Source organism: Gossypium hirsutum, chromosome A11 (genome assembly GCF_007990345.1).
Source record: "Gossypium hirsutum isolate 1008001.06 chromosome A11, Gossypium_hirsutum_v2.1, whole genome shotgun sequence".
Lineage (NCBI taxonomy): Eukaryota > Viridiplantae > Streptophyta > Magnoliopsida > Malvales > Malvaceae > Gossypium > Gossypium hirsutum.
In genome coordinates this window covers 44,839,134-44,860,985 of record NC_053434.1, presented here as the reverse complement: position 1 = coordinate 44,860,985, position 21,852 = coordinate 44,839,134, and the positions used below count along the sequence as shown (strand labels likewise).

The 21,852-nt window shown below is 37.0% G+C and overlaps 2 non-coding genes across 2 annotated transcripts; both read right to left on the bottom strand.

Annotated features, from left to right (window-relative positions):
* Positions 1–8,870: 8,870 nt before the first annotated feature.
* Positions 8,871–8,976, bottom strand: LOC121210678 (small nucleolar RNA R71). Its single transcript, XR_005905792.1, has one exon. It is a non-coding gene; the product is annotated as a small nucleolar RNA R71 (small nucleolar RNA).
* Positions 8,977–21,153: 12,177 nt separating this feature from the next.
* Positions 21,154–21,260, bottom strand: LOC121210776 (small nucleolar RNA R71). The gene has a single exon (XR_005905893.1). It is a non-coding gene; the product is annotated as a small nucleolar RNA R71 (small nucleolar RNA).
* Positions 21,261–21,852: the final 592 nt, after the last annotated feature.

Sequence of the window (21,852 nt, the reverse complement as noted above, 5' to 3'; positions counted from 1 at the left end):
TACCTCGGATGTTGTCGAACGGTTTCGACGGCTATTCGATCACTTTTTCCTTCCCCTTATCCAACTTTGGTCCTCTAAGCTCTTGAGCTTAATTCAAACAGATAGAGCTTATTTAATAATTTATCAATTTAACTATTCGATTAAATACATTTATATTATACAATTAGGTGCGAATAATTTTATTGACTAGTTATTCAAGCATTATACATGTGCTCTACTCATGCACCACCGAATAATAGGACTAGCTTAATACCTTGCATTTTCGAATTCATATACATCATTTAGTTCCTCATAACATACATTTTGTCCCTAACCAACACAAGAGCCCAAAGCATCACTTACAATGCCGAATTCCAATTAAGTCTACCATCATAGCATTATCATATTTATGCACTTGGTAAGTTGCGTTTGAACACATTCGGCACTAGGTGTCCAAACCAATGTTCCTCGAACACTAAACCCAATTTGTAACCAACTCAAAACTCCTTAACAACAAGCATTTAATAACAATGTACTTAACCAATTCCTTAAACATGCATTCGACAATTACACCAAGACCATCTTAACTCGTTTCTCATCTTGCTAACAAAAACATAGTAAAGCAAATCTTCATACACAATGGTTATCAATTCATCCATTCACTAGGGACATGACCTAATGTTCAATAACAACCCCTCCTTTACCAAGTACACATTCGGCCTTGGTACATAATAAGGTAGCCGATTTCTTTCCCTTTAGCACCCATTGCTCACATATGATTATTTGTATAGTTCAAACACTCATCTATCTTTGCTCATCTAAATTTAACATGGAACAACAAAATTCACCATTGTCAAATACCATAGCTGAAAGCCCTAGTCCATAACACAAATCAAAATTTCTACATGGGTTACAAAAGTAGTTTGATATCTTACTCAAGATTAACCAAAATTTTATGAACTAATATAAACTTCTTACCTTGCTATTAGCGTAGGATGACCGAATGCCTCCCTCCCTACTTCCTCTTCACAATCGGCCAAGAAGAACAAAATGAGAAAGACTTTTTGTTCTTTTTTTTTCCCTTCTTTTTTTTCGGTCATGCATGAGAATGATCAACACATTTTTTTTTCTTTGTTTTCTTCCTTCAATTTCTTATTAGTTTATTGCCCATGCTTCTTATTTTATTTTTCCATTAACACAACATGTTTCATGACATGTTTTGCCCATCATCCCTTGTCATGGCCAGCCACTAGTACTTAAATGGGGGGAAATTGACATGCAAGTCCACCCCTTTGATTACATGCACTATTAGGCCACTTGCATTTGCCTAGCACATTTCTAAATTTTCTCAGATAAGTCCTATCAACTAAATTCACATGCAATTAACTAAATCGAAGCTTAAAACTTTCACACATTTATATTCACATATTTTAGGCAATAATTATCACATTCAAATAATTTGGTGACTCGGTCTAGCGGTCCCGAGACCGCTTTCCGACTAGGGTCACTTTAGGGCTGTCACAGGTAACCTTATGTTATTACCTTCTGATGAGTTTGTGTAATACTTGGCATGGATTGTTTAGCCCTGCATAATGTAATTGTAAATTGTGGTGGCAAGTATATTGAATTGAAGTGCTCAGATCGTAAGATTCTACGGGTTGATTCAAGAGAGTTGGATACTCCGCCAGTTGTAACCACAATAATAGTTGCTCAAAGATATATGAGAAAAGTGTGTTAAGCCTACCTTGCTTTTATACTGAACCATAAGGAAACAAATTTGAAGATTGAGTCTGTACCAATAGTATATGAATATCCAGACGTGTTCCCAAAGGAATTACCCGGATTGCCTCCTAAAAGAGAGATAGATTTTGGTATTGAACTGGTGTCACTATTTCCCTGTATAGGATGGCACCAACCGTGTTGAAAGAGTTAAAAGCACAGTTGCAGGTGCTGTCAGATAAAAGTTTTGCAAGGCCAAGTTTTTCACCTTGGGGTGCTCCCGTATTGTTTGTAAAGAAGAAAGATGGTTGGATGAGGCTATGCATAGATTATCGGTAATTGAACAAGGTGACTATCAAGAATAAGTATCATTTGCCAAGGATTAATGATTTGTTCGACCAATTGAGGGAAGCCACTGTATTCTCTAAGATTGACCTGAGATTCGACTACTATCAGTTTTGAGTTAAAGAATCAGACGTGCCTAATACAGCTTTCAGAATGAGATATGGTCACTATGAATTCCTTGTCATACCGTTTAGGTTAACGAATGCACCAGCCGTATTTTTGGACTCAATGAAAAGGATATTTCGGCCATACTTAGACAAGTTTGTCGTTGTGTTCATTGACAACATTTTGATTTATTCCAAGGATGGGACAAAGCATGCTAAGAATCTGAGAACTGTGTAGCAGGCCTTACGGGAAAAACAATTGTATGCTAAGTTTAGCAACAGTGAGTTTTGGCTCCAAGAAGTAGGGTTTTTAGGTCATATTGTTTTGGGTGATGGCATCCGAGTTGAGCCAAGTAAGATCTCTGCAATCGGTGAATTGAAACCACCTAAAAATGTAACTGAGGTCAGAGCTTTTTGGGCTTAGCTGGTTACTACCGAAGATTTGTGGAAGGATTCTCCATGATAGTGACTCCAATGAAAAGATTGTTACAAAAAGATGTTAAGTTTAAATGGACAGAAAACTGTTAGCACAGTTTCAAGAAGTTGTAGACTTTGCTGACTAAAGCTCCAATTTTAGTATTGCTTGAGCCAGGAAAAGAGTTTGTGGTCTACAGCGATGCGTCCCTAAATGGACTGGGTTGTGTACTTATGCAAGATGGCAAGGTGATAGCCTATGCTTCGCGGCAGTTGAAGCCACACGAGATGAATTATCTGACGCATGACTTAGAGCTTGCCACAATTGTTTTTACCTTGAAAATCTGGAGGCATTACTTATATGGTGAAACTTGTCATATAATCACAGACCACAAGAGTTTGAAGTATTTGATAACTCAAAAAGAATTGAATTTGAGACAGAGGAGATGGTTAGAATTAATTATAGATTACGAGCTGGTCATTGATTATCACTCGGGAAAGCGAATGTGGTCGCCAATGTGCTAAGCAGAAAATTTTGTTTGCACTAAGGGCCATAAACGTTTGATTAGTGTTGTTTGATGATGGTTCGGTCTCGGCAGAACTGAGGGCTAGACCCATATTTCTTCAGGAAATTTATGATGCTCAGACCAATGATAACGACCTGCAAGCTAAAAGAGCTTAATGTGAGTCGGGCAATGAATCAGATTTTCAGATTAGTCCTGATGGATGTTTGATGTTCAGAGACAGAGTTTACGTACTGAGGGACGATGAAATTATTCAAAAAATCTTATAAGAGGCACATGATAGCCGTTTTCTATTCATCCGGGAAGTACTAAGATGCATAATGATTTGAAGAAAATGTACTGGTGGGATGGCATGAAAAGAGACATCTCCAAATTTGTATCGAAATGCTTGATATGTCAGCAAGTTAAAGCTGAACATCAAGTACCTTTTGGTTTACAATAGCCTGTGATGGTCCCCCAATGGAAGTGGGACAGAATCACTATGGACTTCGTGACAAGATTACCATTGATCCCGAAAAAGAAAGATGCCATATGGGTTGTAGTGGATAAGTTGAAAAAGGCGGCTTATTTTATTCCGAAAAGGACAAATTACTCTCTTGAAAAGTTGACCAAATTGTACATATCTGAGATTGTGAGATTACACGGGGTGCCATTGCCGATTATTTCAGAAAGAGACCCGAGACTCACTTCGAGATTCAGGAAGAAGTTACAAGAAGCCTTGGGGACAAAGTTGTGCTTTAGTATAGCTTTTCACCAGCAAACTGGTGGTCATTCTAAACGGATGATTCAGATTCTTGAGGATATGTTGCGATGTTGCATCCTCGAATTTCAGGGTAGTTGGGAAAAATACTTGCCATTGGTAGAATTTGCCTACAACAACAGCTTTCAAACGAGTTTGAAGATGGCGCCTTATGGGACCTTGTATGGCAGAAAATGCCGAACTTCATTGTATTGGACGGAACTTAAGGAGAGTCAGATTCACAGAGTTAATATGATCAAGGAAACTAAAAAAAGGTTAAAGTGATACGTGATTACTTAAAAGTGGCATTGGCTAGACAAAAGTCCTATGCTGATGTGAAAAAAAAAGAGATTGAGTTCCAAGTCAGAGATAAAGTATTCTTGAAAGTATCTCCATGAAAAAGGTATTGAGATTTGGCTAAAAAGGCAAACTGAGTCCGCAATTTATCAGACCATACGACATCACTGAAAGAGCTGAACCATTAGCCTATCGTTTGGCATTGCCACCCGAACTAGAAAAGATTCATGACATGTTCCATTTATCCATGTTACAGCATATCGATCAGACCCCTCTCAAGTGATTTCATCAACTGAGTTGAAATTAGACCGGACATGACTTATGGTGAGGAACCGGTCAAGATTTTGGCTCGTGAGGTTAAACAGCTGAGAAATAAAGATGTGGCTTTGGTAAATGTTTTATGGCATCGACATGGTGTAGAAGAGGTGACTTGGGAGCCGGATGAAACCATGAGAAGCCAATATCTGCACCTGTTTACTGGTAAGACTTTCGAGGATGAAAGTTCCTAAAGAGGAGAAATGTAACATCCCGAAATAGGGCTTAGTCGAAATAGTGGTTTTGGGACCACAAATCTGATGTTGAAATATTTATTTTATGGTTATTATGAGGCCTAGAATATGAGAATATGCATGTGCTAAAGTTTCATGAAGAAATTCTATGGGTAAGGTGTCTAATTGGAAAATAAGGACCAAATTGAATAAATTGTAAAACTTGGATTCTAGAAGCAATTTGTATGAAATTGCTTTAGATTATTAATTAGAAGGTCTTAAAGAGCAATTTTCCCAATTTTTAAGTTTTTAGACAAAAATGGGCTTGTATGGATGAAAGTTTAGAGAAAGGGCTTGAGGGCATTTTGGTCATTTGGCTAATTAATGAAATAAAATGGGAAAAATAAGCCAAAAATCAGCCATTCTTCTCCTTCATCTAGCCGTAATTCTCAAACTCTCCATAGCTAGGGTTTTCAACATTTTCAAGCTCAATAGTAAGTGCTCCCTAGCCCCGTTTTTAATGTTCTTCGTATTTTTGAAATCCCAATAGCTTACTCTCTCCATTTCTACCCATATTTTGAGTTAGGGTTCATGTATGTAAAGTGACCCATGTGTGACATGTTTATTTTTTGATGATTTATGGAGGAATATGAAAGTTGGATGTGTGTTAAACCTCTTTTTCTAGGTGATTTTCATGAAAAAACTCTAAAAGGACCTTTTTGCAAAAGGTGTAAAATATGTAGTAGAAATATGAAATAATGGAAAATGTGGGCTACCATAAGAGGAAATAACATTCGGCTAGGCTTGGTTAATGTAGAAATTACATGCATTTCCTTGTACGAACCTAAGGACTAAATCGTAGAAATGTGAGAGGCCAGTGGCAAAACGGTCATTTTAGAGGATTGTGGATCTCAAATATAGGAAGGATCTAGCCGGTACGGGTGTTCTTGAGTTATCGAGCCTCCCAAAGAATATGTGTGCATTGTGGATTAGCCCGAACGGGTAATCCGACTAGGGTCTGAATTTAGCTTGGACTGGTAATTCAGATTCGAGCTCATTACGGGTGTTTGATGCTACAAAGGATTTAGCCTGGACTGGTAATCCCGCCGTATGATGTGAGGTTCGCGGGACTGCATACTTGAGATGATCACCCTTATGACTTGACGGTAAATAGATAGTCCATCAATACTTCCAAAAAACTCAATAGGATTAACATGAGACATAAAAATGAAAATGTTGAATGATAATCTCATGTAAGACAAATTACATGGTGCATTGTTATGAGACTAACTTTTTGATTGAGTGCATGTGATAGGGAAACTATTTCATGCTTGTTGGTTTTATTTCCTAATATGGATGCATGCTAATTAATCGGTAAGTTTACTTTCCAGTTATTCGGGCTTAGTAAGCATGTAAATGCTTACCCCTCTCTTTTCCCTGTCTTACAAAGCTCGTGGACTTGCGAAGATTGGGAGATGGTTGGAGAGTCAACACACTATCATCTTGTTTAGATTTGGTATATAGATACTCTTATTTTGTTCAATGGCATGTATAGGCCTTTTGTTATTTTCTTATATGTGTCATGTGATTAGCCAATATGAAGGCTTAGAAAAGTATACATATTCACTTGTATATGGCCATGGAAATTGGCTAATGTTGGTGTAGGTTATGACCTACCAAATTGTGCATGTTATGTTCCAATGTTCTTGTGATGATTAAATATGGTGTATTACAATTATTCGTATGTAGCATGACCAAATCACATGGGTGGTTACGTCACAATTTTGGCAATGAGTTAAGATAATGAGCCAATCTTAATTGAGTCACAAGTCATGGAAATCCTTAAGATAAAGGGGACAACCTATCATGTATAAAAATCGATGAGATGAAGTTTACATGCAATGAGGTATATTAAGGTCATTTAAGAGTATGATTAGACCATGTTAAGTGTTATTAAAAACTATAAAAGGATATGGTAATTAGAGGGTGACCTAAGGCTTGGAAAATAGCCTAACAAGGTTCACACGGGTGGACACACAGGCGTGTTTCTGGGCTGTGTGTGACACATAGATCGCCCCATGGGCATGTGAAATGGCCATGTGTCCCCTGCACCTAACAATATTATGCCAGAATGCATGGTACTAAACACACGGGTAGAGACACGGTGATAAACCGTAATTTATACATATTTTTACCCCATGTTTAACGCATTTTATGGATGATTTTCTATTAGAATTAGTGAATTTGATGCTCCTAATGCTTTAATTTCATGCTTTATACTTAAGAGAGCATAAGAGAGCTAAAGGAATGAGAAACGGGCCAAAAAGAGAGAAAATGGGCCAAAGTATGAACATAACACAGCCTGGACTCCCTCACACAGGCAGACCACATGGCCGTGTCAATCTGGCAGAATCGAAGCACGACTCACTTAGGTATAGCACACGCCCGTTCCATTCTAACAGGCTCGAACATGGCCTAAAGTAATCGTACACGGGCGTGTCCCTGCCGAGCCCAAGTTAAGTCCAATTCAAAAAAGGTCAATTTTGAGGGATAAAAGGCATTCCAAAGCCTATAAATACACCCTAGAAGAGGAGAAAATGGGAGACAGAGAATAGGGAGTAAGGAATTACTCCAAGGAAGCCGATTGATTCATCTCAGAAGCCGGATTCATCATCAAGACTAAAGATCTCTCCTCAATTCCCCTTCAGGAGTTTTGGGTTTTCTTTATGTTTTGTATTCTTTATTTTTCTGAGATGTTTTCTTATGTAGTTATGAACTAAATCCCCTAAACACCTAAGAGGAATGAAACCTAAGACTAATCTTGTTATTATTTTCTGAATTGTATGATAAATATTTAACTTGTTCTTAATTATGTGTCCTTAATTCTTGTTCTGATAACCTAGGATACTGATTCAAGATAAGCTCTTATTCAGAGGAGGAATAGACCCTAGCTAAGAGTACATTTATCATAATTAAGCGGAGTTGATTGCACGCCTAGACATAGGGTGACAAGATTTTGTCGGATTAAGGTAAAACCTAATACGGGGATCCATAGATCGAGTTAATACAACCCTAGAGTGTTAATTAGAGAAAAGTCTCAGTTATTCAATCTAGGGATTAGACGTTATTAGACTTGAATAGGGATAATAACATAAATTAGGGATCTCTACGGAACAAGTTGAATGAATAAATCATCCAATTCAGAGCCAGAATAACAAGTAAAGTCTAGGTGGATTTTTCCTTAGGTATTGTCTTAAGTCAATTGATTTTTCCCAAAAGCAATTCCCCAATTCTTTTCTCTGTGAGTTCTCAGTTTAGATAATTAGTTAATTAAAACAAAACCCCATTATTCTTAGGCTAGATAATAAAAAGACAGTCATTACTAGTACTTTAAGTTCCTTTGGGTTCGACAATCCGGTCTTGCTAAAACTACACTATTGTTTGATAGGTACACTTGCCTAAATCGCGATAATAATTAGTTTCAAGAACGATTATTATAAATATGTAAAAACCTATCATGAAATAACATGATCAAGTTTTTGGTGCCATTGCTGGGGAACTAAGATATTAGCAACGCTCAATTTTTATTACTTTAGCCATTTATTTTTCTTTCAATTTAATTTAATTTAATTTTTATTATTATTTATTAACCTACTCTTTCTTTCTCTTGGCAGGTTTTCATAGTTTATAACTAGAAGAAACCTGTCAGGGCCACTACTTTTTGACGAAGAAATCAATCGGACAGTTCGTAGAAACCAAAGAGAAATAAGGCAAAGCTTAAGATACACAGAGAACGAGCAAGAAGACGATACTCAACCCCCAAACGAAGATATGGTTGAAAACCAAGGCAATCAGCTACCTCTTGCAATTGCGGTTAATTAAAATCCTACTCCACGCACTATGTATGATTATGCTAAACCTTCTTTATCAGGAACTGAATCTAGCATAGTTAGACCTGCTGCAGCTGCAAATATTTTTGAATTAAAACCTAACACCATTCAAATGATACAACAATTTGTTCAGTTTGATAGTTTGCAGGATGACGATACCAACGCTCACTTACCAAACTTTCTGGAATTTTACGATACATTTAAAATCAATAGCATTTCTGATGATGCCATTCGTCTTTGGTTATTCCCTTTTTCATTGAGGAACAAAGCTAAACAGTGGTTGAACTCGTTACCACGAGGGTCAATTACTACTTGGGAACAAATGACAGAAAAATTTTTACTAAAATATTTTTCACCAGCTAAAACGGCTAAATTACATAATGATATATCTTCTTTTGTGCAGATGGATTCAGAAACACTCTACAATGCATGGGAGAGATACAAGGACCTTTTGAGAAGGTGCCCTCACCATGGGTTACCACTTTGGCTCCAAGTACAAACATTTCACAATGGTTTGAATCCTTCGACTCCGCAAATGGTTGACGTAGCTGCTGGCGGAACCATCAACAATAAAACACCGGAAGATGCCTATGATTTTATAGAAGAGATGTCACTAAATAACTATCAGTGGCAAGTCATGAGGATAAAGCCAACGAAAACAGCTGGCATTTATAACGTCGATTCGGTCACCATTCTCTCTAATTAGGTAGAATTCTTAAAAAAAAAGATTGATGATTTTCTTAATTCTTCACAGGTTCACCTAGTAATGAAGTGCGAAGCAAGTGGAGGTGGAGCAAGCCATTCGAAATATCAACCTTATGGCCATAACATGGATGACGAGCAACTAAACTACTTGGGTAATAATCCTCGACCTCAAAAAAATCCATACAGTAACACTTATAATGTAGGTTGGAGGAACCACCCTAATTTATTGTGGGGCAGTCAAGGAAATCAAAGACCACAACATCCTCTGGGCTACCAACAACCACCCTACCAACAGGAAAAGAAGCCAAATCTTGAAGAGATGCTCTTAAAGTTCATATCAGTGTCAGAAACCCGTTTTCAGAACACTAAGATAGCACTTAAGAATCAACAAGTGTGGATTCAAGCGCTCGAAACTCAGATAAGCCAGCTATCCAAACTGATCTCGGAAAGACCACTAGGAAATTTACTTAGTAACACCAAATCAAGAGAGCATGTTAAAGCAATTACACTAAGGAGTGGGAAAGTGTTAACGGAATCTGAAAAGAAGTTAGCATAAGAAGCCGTGGAAAGCGAAGGGAGGGAAGAAAAACTCGAAAAAAGTGACAAACCAGTGCCAGAGGAATATAAACCACCAGTTCCATAACCAGCAAAATTAAAAAAAGATTGCATTGATGCACAATTTGGTAAGTTTCTTTAACTTTTTAAGTAATTACATATCAACTTACCTTTTGTTGAAGCTATCTCCCAGATGCCTATCTACCCAAAATTTTTGAAGGAGCTTCTAACAAATAAAAGGAAGTTCGAGAACTACAGTAGAACTCAACGAGGAGTGCTCAGCCATACTCCAAAATAAGCTGCCAACCAAACTGAAAGATCGAGGAAGTTTTACTATTCCTTGCTTAATTGGTAGTCTGAATGTTGAAAAAGCACTAGCTGATTTAGGTGCTAGCATTAATTTGATGCCATATAAAATGTTCAAACAACTTGGTCTTGGGGAACCTAAACCTACTAGAATGAGTATTCAATTAGCCGATAGATCTGTTAAATATCTTAGGGGTATTATAGAAGACGTACTCATAAAAGCAGATAAATTTATATTCCTTGTTGATTTTGTTATGCTTGACATGGATGAAGATGTGGAAGTACCCTTAATTTTAGGGCGCCCATTCCTAGCCACTGCTAGAGCTGTAATCGACATGGGTGACGGTAAGTTAGTACTTAGAGTAGGTGACAAGGAGATTATGTTTAAAATTTACGATGCTATGAGATTCTCTAGGGAACAGGATGATTCATGTTATTTCATTGACTCTATTGATCATATTACTCAAGACTCTTTTCAGGAAATTGTACAAGAGGAGACGATGAAACCGTATCTAGCTCAAGGCAAGGAGATAGGTGAAGAACCTAATAACCATTCGTCAAGACAAGTAGAATATGAGGGAATTAAGATAAACGATGAACTTAAGCAAAAACCCTCTATTGAGGAGCCTCCCAAACTGGAACTTAAACAATTACCAAACCACTTAGAATACATATTCCTTGGAAATAATTCTACATCACCAGTTATTATTACTTCTAATCTGCAACCCAAGGAGAAAGAGGAATTAATCCAAGTATTAAAAGAACATAAAAAGGCCAAAGCTTGGAAAATTTCTGACATTAAAGGAATTAGCCCTTCTTTTTGCACCCACAAAATTTTGATGGAAGATAAATACATACCGTGTGTGCAAGATCAAAGACGTCTGAACCCCAACATGAAGGAAGTTGTAAATGCCGAGGTAATTAAACTTCTAGATGCTGGAATTATTTATCCTATTTCTGATAGTTCTTGGGTAAGTCCAGTGCAGGTTGTCCCCAAGAAAGGAGGCATGACGATTGTGACCAACGAGAAGAATGAATTAATCCCAACAAGAACAATCACATGGTGGGGAGTTTGCATAGACTATAGGAAACTGAATGATGCCACAAGAAAAGATTACTTCCCCTTGCCATTCATTGACCAAATGTTGGAAAGATTATCCGGACACATGTGTTACTGCTTTCTAGACGGACTTTCTGGTTACTTCCAAATCTCAATAGCTCCTAAAGATCAAGAAAAGATGACATTCACATGCCCATATGGTACGTTCGCTTATCGTAGAATGCCTTTTGGATTATGTAATGCTCCTGCCACTTTTCAGTGCTGTATGCTGGCCATATTCGATGAACTCAAGGAAGATATCATGGAAGTATTCATGGATGATTTTTCGGTATTTGGTAACTCTTTCCATCTTTGCCTTAAAAATTTAAAATGAGTTTTAATAAGATGTGAGGAAACAAACCTTGTGCTTAACTGGGAGAAATGTCACTTCATGGTTCAAGAAGGTATTGTATTAGGGCATAAAATTTCTAGTAAAGGGATTGAGGTGGATAAATCTAAAATAGAAACAATCGGAAAATTACCACCCCCTAGTTCGGTTAAGGCTATTGAAAGCTTTTTAGGACATGCTAGTTTTTATAGAAGATTTATTAAGGATTTTTCTAAAATAGCTAAGCCTTTGACTAAATTGCTAGAAAAAGATATACCTTTTAACTTCGATCAGGAATGTTTAGAAGCATTTAATACTTTAAAGGATAAATTAATTAATGCTCCAATCATAATTGCATCTGATTGGAACTTTCCATTTGAACTAATGTGTGATGCGAGTGACTTTGCAGTAGGTGTAGTATTGGGACAGCGAAGAGACAAGCATTTTCAACCTATCTATTATGCCAGCAAAACCTTAACAGCTGCACAAGAAAACTATACTACTACGGAAAAAGAGTTACTAGCTATGGTTTTTGCATTTGATAAATTTTGATCATATCTCATATTGTCTAAAGTAGTTGTTTACACTGACCATTCCGCCCTTCACTACCTTTTAACTAAAACCGATGCAAAACCTCGAGTCATTCGATGGATTCTCCAATTGCAAGAATTCGACTTGGAGATTAGGATAAGAAAGGACCTGAAAATCTCGCGGCTGATCATCTGTCCAGGCTCGAGAAATCCAATACTAGAGAACTAGATGACGTTGAAATAAATGATTCATTCCCTGAAGAACAATTTTTCACTATATCTAACTCTGAGGTACCTTGGTTTGTAGACATTGCGATTTTTTAGCTGCTAACATTATCCCAAAAGGGTTAACACACTAGCAAAAGAAGCGATTTTTTAATCATGTGAAAAACTACTTTTGGGACAATCCATTTCTGTTTTACAGATGTGCAGATCAAGTCATTAGAAGATGCGTTACAGGATCAGAAACATCTAAAATATTGGAACATTGCCACTTAGGGCCAACCAGAGGACACTATAGTGGAACTAAGACAGCACACAAAACACTTGAATCAGGTTTTTATTTGGCCTTCGTTATTCAAATATGCTATTAGGTATGTTACTTCATGTGACAAATGCCAACGGACAGGTAACATATCTAGACGTGATGTAATGTCTCAAAAATATATGCTTTCATGTGAAATATTTGACGTTTGGGGGATCGATTTCATGGGCCCATTCCCCAGTTCATTTGGGAATAAATACATCTTAGTAGCAGTTGACTACATGTCCAAATGGGTAGAAGCCCAAGCTCTACCTACTAATGATGCTAGAGTGGTAGTACGTTTCCTTAAAAAAATCTTCTCGAGATTTGGAACACCTAGAGCAATTATCAGTGACAGGGGCATTCATTTTTGTAATACCCAATTTGAAAAAACCCTTAAGAAATACGGCGTTCATCATAGAACAGCCACCCCATACCATCCTCAAACTAATGGACAAGTTGAAGTAGCAAACCAAAAACTCAAATGGATCCTTGAAAAAATAGTAGAATCAAATAGAAAAGACTGGGAAACAAAAGTAGACGATGCCTTATGGGATTACAAAACTGCTTTTAAGACTCCCATAGGGACATCACCTTACAGACTTGTTTATGGAAGAATTTTTCATCTACCATTCGAACTAGAACATAAAACTTTTTGGGCTATTAAATTTCTAAACCTTGATCCCGAACTTGCAGGAAAAAACAGGCTGATGCAGGTGAACGAGCTTGATGAATGGCGAGCCAATGCATACGAAAATTCACGTCTATACAAGGAAGCAACAAAGTGGTGCCATGACGTTCGTTTAAAGCAACGAAAACAATTTGAAGTTGGAGATCTTGCCTTACTATACAACTCAAGACTCAAATTGTTTCCCGAGAAACTAAAATCACGACGGTCAAGACCCTTTGTAATTCAATTTGTTCTTCCATATGGCACAATAGAGGTAAGTCACCCATCATACGGTACTTTCAAAGTAAATGGACACCGTCTCAAACTTTATAATGGTGAGAATTTTAAAGTCAACGGAGAGGAGCTACGACTTCACAAACCGCCCTGAATAAACCAATAAGGTAATAGTCGAGCTTAGACTATAAAAAAGCACTTCTCGGGAGGCAACCCGAATACTAACGGGTTTAAGTTATTTATATTTCAAGTTTTAAACATTTAGGCCACTAACAGAGTACTTAAAGCATAGGTTCCCAACTCCACACGGCCTAGCACACGGCCGTGCTTAAGGCCTTGTGACCAACACGGATAGAAACACGGTCGTGCGATATAGCTGTGCAGAAACAGGGTAGAAAATTTCCCCAAACATAGGCTACGATAAAACGCCACGGGCGTGCGACATGGTTGTGGTCGAATCTGCCAAATAAACACGAGCGCGCTACATGCCCGTGTCTAGCACCCGTGGACAATACTGTTAGAATGACACGAACGTGTGCAAACCTACACAACCATGGGAGAAGTGAACCACGCCATACACGGCCGTGCGACATGATCTTGTAGCCACATGGCCTATACACACGGGCGTGCGAGAAGGCCGTGTGACGACATCACAATTCGTGACAAATGCGGATGGGACACGAACCACACGGGTGTGTGCAACGGCCGTGCCACTTGAAAAATTAGAATAATTATCTTTTTTTTTCTTTCATTAAGTTTTTAAGACTCATTTTTTTTAAGATTCATTTGTTTTCCTTTTTAAAAAAAAAAGGCTTGCCTTCAGAGTCAAGCTTTCCATCCAGAGTTATCTCCAATACTCAATCTCGTCAATCCAAGAATATGATCCATTCCGAATATAGGAAGTTTCACTTCTCTCCCTATCCTAATTTTATATACTCTAATATCTATCTTCGTACATTGAGGGCAATGTACATCTTAAGTGTGGGGGGTATTTATTTCATTATCAAAAAAATCCCTGAATGATTGTCTTGTTCTCTTGAAAAGCTTTCATATCATATTTAGGATAAATTTTAATTGATTTATTATTTTGATTGATACATCTTGAATTAAAACATAGGGATTTATGCATTGATTATTTAAACTTTAAGACATTAGAGAATCAAGCATGATAAGTTGGTTTTTAAGAATTTAAAATTATAGGTTGTTTCCCCAAGTCTAAGTATTACTTTGAATTGGAATTCACGAGTCTAAACATCAATAATCCATAATTTTTGTGAGATTTTTGAGCCTTTTGAGCATCTATTAATCCTTTCATGCTCACTTTTATTATTGCTTTGAGTGCGTTAGTATTGAACTGTTATTCTAGAACTTGCTTGATTATGCATGTCAAGACCACACCATTTGATTTGATATGTCAAAATGATTAAGGCACTTAGGATTAACCCACTCATGCCATGAAAATCCTACTTTCACGATTAACCCCTAGTAAACCCCCTTGAGCTTAACAAGCCATTTCTTGTATTACCCTTAATATTAACCTTTAACCTATTATTATTGAAATCCTCTAAATTAATCCTTATTTTTATCGAGATTTGAGTTGAATGGATAACTTAGCTATGTTTTGTTCTTAATAGTTAGTCTATATTATTTAACTTGTTCTTAAAAAAAACATGTATACTACCTCTTTCTCTAATTAGGCAATCCTTCAATTCAATCTCGATTCTCTAATTAGGCAATCCTTCAATTCAATCTCGATTCTAACCCTTTTTTTCAGCTTGTGGCTACACCCCCTAACCAAGCCGCACTACAACCCTTTAAAGACCTTTTGATTGATGTATCATCTTAAATTATAGTGGTGGAGATTTGATTTTCATGCAAGCCTATGGTAATGAGTTTTCATTATTGGCTATTGAGTGCTTCATTTATTGTCCTTAATCACCTCGAGTGATTTGAGTGAATCTTTTCTGAGGATGTGAAACTTTGTGATATTCTAAATCAAAGGTAATTACTTGGATGCGGAGAGACACCTATGTTTGCATGATTAAATACTCAACTTGGAATGTTTGAAACTTTTATGTCCTTTTAGTTGAATTCTCAATGTATGATTACCTATGGATTATTTTGAGATATTATCGATAAGAATTATAAGTTGAGGAGAATTTATTTTGATTATGAGTTGAGAAATTTGCTTGAGGACAAGCAAATGCTTAAGTGTGGGGTATTTGATAAACTGTAATTTATACATATTTTTACCCCATGCTTAACGCATTTTATGGATGATTTTTCATTAGAATTGGTGAATTCAATACTCCTAACTCTTTAATTTCATGTTTTATACTTAGGAGAGCATAGGAGAGCAAAAGGAACGAGAAACGGGCCAAAGTACGAACTTAACACGGCCTGGACTTCCTCACACTGGCAGACCACACGGCCGTGTCAATCGAGCAGAATCAAAGCACGACTCACACGAGTATAGCACACGCCCGTGCCATTCTAACAGGCTCAAACACGGCCTGAAGTAATCGCACATGGGCATGTCACGCGGGCGTGTCCCTGCCGAGCCCAAGTTAAGTCCAATTCGGAAAAGGCCACTTTTGAGGGCTAAAAGGCATTCCAAAGCCTATAAATACACCCTAAAAGAGGAGAAAAGGGGAGACAGAGAATAGGGAGTAAGGAATTACTCTAAGGAAGCCGATTGATTCATCTCAGAAGCCGAATTCATCATTAAGACTGATGATCTCTCCTCAATTCCCTTCAGGAGTTTTGGGTTTTCTTTATGTTTTGTATTCTTTATTTTTCTGAGATGTTTTCCTATTTAGTTATGAACTAAATCCCCTAAATACCTAAGTGGAATGAAACCTAAGACGAATATTGTTATTATTTTCTGAATTGTATGATAAATATTTAACTTGTTCTTAATTATGTGTTCTTAATTCTTGTTTTGATATCCCATGATAAATAGACCCTGGCTAAGAGTACATTTATCATAATTAAGCGGAGTTGATTGCACGCCTAGACATAGGGTGAAACGATTTTGCCGGATTAGGGTGAAACCTAATAAGGGGATCCATAGATCGAGTTAATGCAACCCTAGAGTGTTAATTAGAGAAAAGTCTCGGTTATTCAATCTAGGGATTAGACGTTATTAGTCTTGAATAGGGATAAAACATAACTTAGGGATCTCTACGGAACAAGTTGAATGAATAAATCGTCCGATTCGAAGCCAAAATAACAAGTAAAGTCTAGGTGGATTTTTCCTTAGGTATTGTCTTAAGTCAATCGATTTTTCCCAAAAGCAATTCCCTAATTATTTTCTCTGTGAGTTCTTAGTTTAGATAAGTAGTTAATTAAAACAAAACCCCATTATTGTTAGGCTAGATAATAAAAAGACAGTCATTACTAGTACTTTTAGTTCCTTTGGGTTCGACAATCTGGTCTTTCTAAAACTATACTACTGTTCGATAGGTACACTTGCCTAAATCACGATAATAGTTAGTTTCAAGAATGATTAATTATAAATATTTAAAAACCTATCACGAAATAATGCGATCACACGGCCGTGTGTCTCAACCGTGTGGAGGGCATGGCCTAGCACATGGGCGTGTGTCTTGGCCGTGTACCTCTAAATGCATGCTGAAGTGTGAAAACAAATTTAATTAATTCCACACGGGTAGGGGACACAGGCATGTCCCAAAGCATACAGGCGTGTGAGGCTTAACTTAGAAAATTTTTCAAGAACTTTCTTAGGTCCTCGGTTTAGTCTCGGACCTTTTTCAATGTATGTTTTGGGCCCCGTAGGCCCATAATAGGGACACTGAGGTATTGTTTGATTGGGCTTAAATTGGAACAAAATTTTATAACCCGTATTTCCCAAAAATGTTTGAGTACATGCCTGGTAACACCTCTTACTTGATCCTGATCTCGAGTACGGGTAAGGGGTGTTACATGTACCTACAACAAAAAATGCACATATATGCAAGCCATAACAAGGCACCAAAATCATGCATATTCTAGCTATATACATATGGTTTAATCATATACAACCCATATGCCATTAGGCACCTCAAATGACAACATTAAAACATATATAAACATGTACTCTATTTGGAAAAATAATCAACTAACTACTAAGCATATTTGTATCAATTCATGCCATTTATTTTACTTACCAAAACATAGCAAAACTTATTAATGGGTAGCAAATATGCCATTCTAAACTAGCACCAAATCACCATATAAGTCATACATACTAAAGTACCAATTCACTACAATTTCATTATATCACATAACACTTTTAACTACCATTTTACCTTTCACTATTCAAACACAAAACAAGCCACATATCAACAATGTCAAGGCTACTTATATACATATCAAAATATGCCAAAATACAAGCCAAATCAAATGGCCATATTCACAAAAAAACATATAGGCCAACATTAGCCAAAATACTTATACATGCCATTATAACCTAAATCAAAACAACCAAAAGTACCAAAAAAGCTGATGGATAGTGCGATATAGCTCCGACAAGCTTCCAACTCGAACGAGCTTCTGATTCACTATAAAACACAGAAAAAAACATAAAGTAAGCATTTAACCTTAGTAAGTTCGTAAACCATAAAATAAAACTTACCATTTAGTCATGTAGTAGGTAAGTAAACATGGCATATCCCAACATATTTTGGCCAAATGCCTAATCACATATACATCAACCATGTTAGCCATATAAATACATATATAAACCAATAATCATGGAAGAGCACAACAATTGATTAAGTTTCATATACATGTATCATCCAATTCAATTATCCATATGTATCATCCAATTCAATCATCCATATACTATGTAACAACATTTCTATGCAATTCATATGTGTCCTTGTAATAGTCTGTATCGAACTCTAACCAATTCATATCAGAATATTGCCCGTTGAACCATTAAAATACCGTTGGATACTCGGGATAGATCACACATAATATGCTAATTCATATAACTATAATCCATCAAATCTTGTACATGTATGCCCATACGAGCTGTGAATCGGTATGCTCACTCGAGTTGTAGATTGGTATGCTCACTTGAGCTGTAGATTGGTATGATCTGACAAGTTGTAAATCAGTATGCTCACACGAGTTGTAGGTCGAAACGTAGCTACACGATGCTGCTCACACGAGCTATGGAGTATCCAAAACACATGCAGTACCTCAGCCATCGGTAGAACGTTTAGGACCAGTACCCGAATCATGTAAACACTAATGACATATCATTTGTATCTTACAAATTCCTAAGGTTCAAACAGGTCTAGATAATTGTCGTAAGTTGTTGGATATGCAACCATGTATACATATAGAAAATTTACAATTCATGCATATTTCGAAATAAAACATGTAATCACAAGTTAATCACACAACTTACCTCGACGAGTTTACGTAAACACAGAGGTAATTAATCCGAGTCTTTCTCTTTGCCCTGATCTAAAGCCGTACGAGGTCTGTCTTGATCTATACAAATAAATTTAACTCAATTTAATTTATAATTCATTCAATTTAGTTCAAAATCATATTTTTAGAAAAAAATACCATTTTGCCCTTATACTTTTAATTTCTTTGTGATAAACCGTAATTTATACATATTTCTATCCTATGCTTAGCACATTTTATGGATGATTTTTCCTTAAAATTGGTGAATTCGATGCTCCTAATTCCTTAATTTCATGTTTTATACTTAGGTGAGCATAGGAGAGTGAAAGGAACGAGAAACGGGCCAAAAACGGAGAAAATGGGCCAACCTACGAAATCAACACGGGTTGGACTTCCTCACACGGGCAGACCACACGGTCGTGTCCCTTTGGCGAGGTCAAAGCACAATTCACACGGGTAGATCACATGCTCGTGCCCATTTAATAGTCTTGACCACGGCCTTAAGCAATTGCACACGGGCGTGGCACACAAGCGTGTCCCTACCGAGCCCAAGTTTAGTCCTATTCGGAAAAGGCCAATCTTGAGGGCTCTTGGGCATTCCAAAGCCTATTTAAACGCCTGAGGAGGCACTTAGATGGAGGACGTAGAGGAAGAAGCAAGGAATTGCTCAAGGAAAGTTGATCGATCCATCTCAGAAGCTAGATTCACCATCAAGACTGAAGATCTCCCTTTAAATTCCCTCCGGAGTTTTGGGTTTTCTTATGTTTTGTTATTTTTATTCTTTTAAGATGTTTTCTTTCATTAGTCTGAACTAAAACCCCTAAATACCTAAGGGGGATGAAACCTAAGATGGATGTTGTTATTATTATCTGAATTGTATGATAAATATTTGACTTGTTCTTAATTATGTGTTCTTAATTCTTGTTTTGATATTCCGGGATATTGATTCAAGTTAAGCTCTTATTCAGAGGAGGAATAGACCCTGTCTAAGAGTAAATTTGTCATAATGAAGCGGAGTTGACTGCGCGCCTAGAGATAAGGTGACAAGATTTTTCCAAATTAGGGTGAAACCTAATAAGCGGATCCGTAGATCGAGTTAATGCAACCCTAGGGTGTTAATTAGAAAGAGATTTCAATTATTCAATCTAGGGTTAGACGTTGTTAGTCTCGAGAGAGATAATAATATAACTTAAGGATCTCTTTGGAACAAGTTGAATGAATAAATCGTCCGATTCAGAGTCAAATAACAAGTGAAGTCTAGGTGGATTTTTCCTTAGGTATTGTCTTAATCAATCGTGTTTTCCAAAATGTATTTTCCCAAAATTTATTTTCTGCGATTTCTTAGTTTAGATAGACAAAATCCTTTTATTTTTTAGGGTAGATAATAAAAAAAAAGTTGATACTAGTACTTTTAGTTCCTTTGGGTTCGATAATCTAGTCTTGCTAAAGCTATACTACTGTTCGATAGCTACACTTACCTTCATCATGATAATAGTTAGTTTCAAGAACGATTCATTATAAATATTTAAAACATGTCACGAATATCACGTACCAAGTTTTTGGCACCATTGCTGGGGAACTAAGATATTAGGAACACTCGATTTTTATTACTTTAGCCATTTTACTTTGATTGCAATTTAAATTTTTATTTTCTTTTCTAATTCTTCATTTATTTTCTTCTGACAGGTTTTCTAGTTTCTACCCAGAAGAAACCAGTCAGGACCACTGCTTTTTGACGGTGAGATTGGCCGTACAGTTTGCAGAAACCGAAGAGAAATAAGGTGAAGCTTAAGATACGCAGAGGATGAGAAAGAGGACGATACTTCAACCACAATCAAAGAGATGGCTGAAAACTAAGAAAATTCGCTACCTCCTGCAATTGTTGCTGATCCAGTAAATCAGAATCCTGCTCCACGCACTATGTATGATTATGCTAAACCTAATTTAACAGGAACTGAGTCAAGTATAGTTAGACCTACTATTGCTGCAAATAATTTTGAACTGAAACCTAACACAATTCAAATGATAGAACAGTTTGTTCATTTTGATGGTTTGTAGGACGAGGATCCCAATGCTCACTTGGCAAATTTCCTAGAATTTTGCGATACCTTTAAAATTAATGGCATTTCTGATGACACTATCCGCCTTCGGTTGTTTCCCTTTTCGTTAAGGAATAAGGCTAAACAATGGTTGAACTCGTTACCACGAGGGTCAATCACTACTTTGGAACAAATAACCGAAAATGTTTTATTAAAATATTTTCCGCCGGCTAAAACAGCTAAATTATGTAATGATATCTCTTCTTTTGTGCAGATGGATTTAGAAACACTCTACAATGCATAGGAGAGATACAAGGACCTTTTAAGAAGGTGCCCTCACCATGGGTTACCGTTTTGGCTACAGGTTCAGACGTTTCATAATGGCCTGAATCCTTCGACTCGGCAGATGATTGATTCAGCTGCTGGAGGAACCATCAATAATAGGACACCTGAAGATGCCTATGAATTTATAGAGGAGATGTCACTGAATAACTATCAGTGGCAAGTCATGAGGACAAAGCCAATGAAAACAGTCGGCATTTATAACATCGATTCAGTCACCATGCTCTCTAATCAGGTAGAACTCTTGAATAAGAAAATTGATGGTTTTCTTAGTTCTTCACAGGTTTACGTAGTAATGCAGTGTGAAGCAAATGAAGGTGGATCGAGGAATTCAGAATACCTACCTTATGGCCACAACATGGAGAACGAGCAGTTAAATTACATGGGTAATAATCCTCGATCTCAAAACAATCCTTGTAGCAATACTTACAATGCAGGTTGGAGGAATCACCCAAATTTTTCATGGGGAGGCCAAGGAAATCAGAAACCACCACCCCCTCCAGGCTTTCAACAATCACTATACTAGCAGGAGAAAAAGCCGAACCTTGAGGAGATGCTAACCAAATTCATCTCAGTGTCAGAGACTCATTTTTAGAAT